We start from the raw sequence: 3841 nt of genomic DNA on the forward strand, positions 1-3841 counted from the left end.
AGAGACAGAGACAGAGAGAATCCTAGGTAAAAATAATAATAATAAAACAGTAAAAAATGTTAAAAATTAAAACTCAATTTTTTTAAACTTACAGATAAAATTTATGAATAACACAATGTCCTCAGCTATACCTACATTGGGAATAACTAATATAGCTATCATTTTTGATGTGCATACATTCCATTATCTTCTCAGCATTTTAACACAATACACTGTTAACTGTTTGCACCATATTGTGCAATAGATCTCTTTTAACAGATTCCTTCTTATCTTACTGAAAGTTTGTATCCTTTGAGCAGCAACTCCTCAACACCAACCGCGGCCACTCTTGCTCCTAGTAACTGCCATTGTATTCTTTTTGCTGGGGCAAGACCACAGGGTCTCTCTAATTGTGCCACCACCCCCATAGTTTGGCATGGCATGCAATACCGGCGATCAAGCTCAGACCTTGTGCTTGCCATACAGGCATTTAGACCACCAAGCTATCTCCCCAGCTCTGTAGTCTTTATAAAAAATCAACACCTTTAGATTCCATGTGTGAATGACATTATGTGATTATTTTTTTCTTTCTGTACCTGGCTTATTTCATTTAAAATAAAGTGAGACTCAGTATTTATGCATACTCTAAAAATAACCACCCACCTTTTAGGTTAAATTAGACATTTAAAATAAAGTACCATTATTTTGCAAAATACTGATTCTATATAACAGAAAAACTATCCATTTTCCAATCACACATTTATAATTATTATATAAATCTAACAGTGTGTTCCAGTGGATATGAGCCAAAATTGCTTTTAGCTAATGTAAATAGCATGAGTTATAGAGACAGAGGTATAGTAGGTTTAAACTCTAAATTTGTCCCTCGGCTCCTCCTCCCTTCTCTCTCCTCCTGCCTTTTTGTTTGCTTTTTGGCGGCGCTACAGATCAAACCCAGAATCTCTCACATGCTGCAGAGGTGCTCTACCATTGACCTAAACTCTAGCCCCTAAGGTTGCTGCTTTTCTAAACAGAACTGAACAATTTGCTTGGTTTATCTGAGTCCAGGTTTCTCACTCATAAAATGGTACTATATAAGAACTACTCCACCATGTTTAAAAATTAAATGAGACAAAGCAGGACTTCATTGAATAAAAATAAGTATTCAGAACTTTTCCAAATAAACAACTAGAAACAGACTTAAATATTCTAGTTGAAAGCTTTAAAGAATCAACAAGATAGGAAAGAATTATAGAGACACAAACTAGAAAAAGAAATACAAAAAAACCACAGAAATAAGTACATGGGGCCTCTTTTCTTTAACAGTATTTACCGACTTGTGGGAAAAAACTGACAAATGAAGAAACTGAGAATTACTTGCATCTAATCAATCAGAGGTACAGCACTCTCCCTAAAATCTTCAAATCAACTCAGTCCAAAAGGTAGGAAAAAATGAGAAACACACACCAGTAGGACAAAGAGAAATCAATTCTGGAGATAATGGTCTTATTTAGTAGCTGAATTCTAATGAAAAAAAATGTGGCTTAAGTGAACATGTGTGACTTTGAGGTGACAGAAGCCACTGTGTGCTCTCTCTCTCTCTAGGGGATGAGATCTCCTTATCATTAGGCACTTTGATAGCCTTCTAGGGAGATCCATACAGTGACAAAGGAACTAAGGCCTTCTACCAAAAGTCAATGAGAAGCTGAGGTCTCCAACCAATAGCCATGGTAGCCAGACACACTGAAAGCAGACCCCAGCCAGGAAAGCCTTGACATGAGGGCTGTCTCACTTGACATTTAAATGGCAAAGCTCTGAGAGATAAAGCTGCTCCCAGATTACTGAACCTCTTAAGCTACCAGAAATAATAATTTCCTGTGTGTTACTAAGTTATGGGATACTTTGTTAACAATAGGTAATAAAACAAAGAAAACACACAAACATTAATATGAGGAAAATATAGACTCTAAGGCAAAGAGAAGGGACATTATGGGAAGATGTCTTAACAAAATACATCAGATAATTTTAGATTTATAACATCTAGTAAGATAGTCTAAAAATATACAAAACAAAATTGACAAGGACAGGCAAATTCACATTTACTCTGGAAGATTTAGAAACATCTCTTTATAGGTAATAAAATAATTTAAATAAATAAAGTTAATAAAGATATAGAATATTTGAATAAGCCATTAAAATTTATATAAATTCCCCCAATAAGTTCAGACTATGCATTCGTTTCAAATACATGTATACATTTTTCAAAATTCCTGAACTATAAAGAAAATCTTAACAAATTCCTGTCTGCATCTTGTACTATGGATAACCACTAAGAAGATAACAATGTACAATGTATTAATTATTGAAACTGTCCTATTAATCAGTTTTGAAACATCTCATTGATATTTGTTTTCCAATAAAATAAATTCTCTTCTTTTAAATTATTTTTTAAGTAATTTTGTCACCATGACAGAAAACTGACTAAGAAATGTAAAAATCATTTACCAACCTTCAAACTGTTTATGCACCCTGTTTCCCTGACCTCTATTAGGAAGGATCTATAAGTTTCTAAGTGTGTTCGGTGGTGGGTAATTGTTCCCCTTCAACTCCCCTGTATTTATGCACATTAATAAATCTTTATGCCTTTTTTCAATAAAAAAAATCCAATAATGACAACCAGACATTAAAGGCTATGACTAAAGATCAATATACAATAAAAAGATAACTACAAAATTCCCATATGTTTACAAAATACAAAAATGTGTTTCAGTGTAATTTCAGGGCAAAATACCCAACATCCTCAATTGAAAGGAGGACAGGTTTATTTTACCTCACAGTTTGTAGAACTTTTAGTCCAGAGTTGGCTGGTTCTAAGGTAGGACAGCATGCCTAGAGGGACAAAGCAGAGAAGCAGTCCATGGCAGAGTTGGCAGAAAGTAGCAGGTCTTCCTTCTACTTTCCCTGTTATTCCACGTAGCCTACAAACCTATTGTTTGCTGTCATCCACAGCCACTAGAGAGCTTTCCTCTTCAGGAAACCCATTCATTCACCCTAGAGTTGTGTTAATCCATTTAGGGGAATAATCCTGTGATCACTCCCTTAATCTAGTACTTCACACCCATAATCCAGCCACCTTCTGGAAGCCATACACAGGGACTCCTGCAGTGAACCCCAAATTTCAAGCCCTGTTTACAGAACACAGAAAAGAAGAGAAAAGAAGAAAGAGATGAGCAACACAAGGAAACAGGGCTCTGGGTGGATCAGTGTTCCCCGGGAACAAGGCCCAAGCATCTCCAGCCAGCCACTATTTCATTAGCTGGTGCCGGAGTTTGTGCTTTCTCTGGAACAATGTAGTGGTAGTGGCTAAATGGGACTACCAAGTCGGACATCATCAAGAAAACAAGCTAGATTCATCCCCCACCTGGGTCCTAGATCTCTGGTAGTGTCTTCAGCAGACCTCACTCTGCTCTGTGAGTCACAGCCTCAGTGGCCACCAAGGTCTCAGCAGCAGTGACCAAGAGGAAGTGGGATTTCCACAAGGCAGGGCAAGGAGGGCCTCAGACTGATTCTATGCCTATAATTTGTGGTCCCCAACAAAATATCTTATTTCCTTTCATTGAGAAAAACATATGATTTGATTTAAATTTTTTCTCTGTTGTAAGTGAATTTCGAATTTCCACATGCTAACAGTTCCTGTTCCTTTCTATCATTAGATAGAATGATTCTCTTATTTTTTGTTCCAATTTTATTTATTCATGTTATTTTTCATATTAATTTTATTGAGAAAAGAATTGCATTGGGCCAGTAGAATAGGTGCTTGCCTGGCAAGCACAAGGGCCTGAATACAATCCCCAGTTCTGCC

This window comes from Octodon degus, unplaced genomic scaffold (genome assembly GCF_000260255.1).
Source record: "Octodon degus isolate 3935 unplaced genomic scaffold, OctDeg1.0 scaffold00149, whole genome shotgun sequence".
Taxonomy (NCBI): Eukaryota; Metazoa; Chordata; class Mammalia; order Rodentia; family Octodontidae; genus Octodon; species Octodon degus.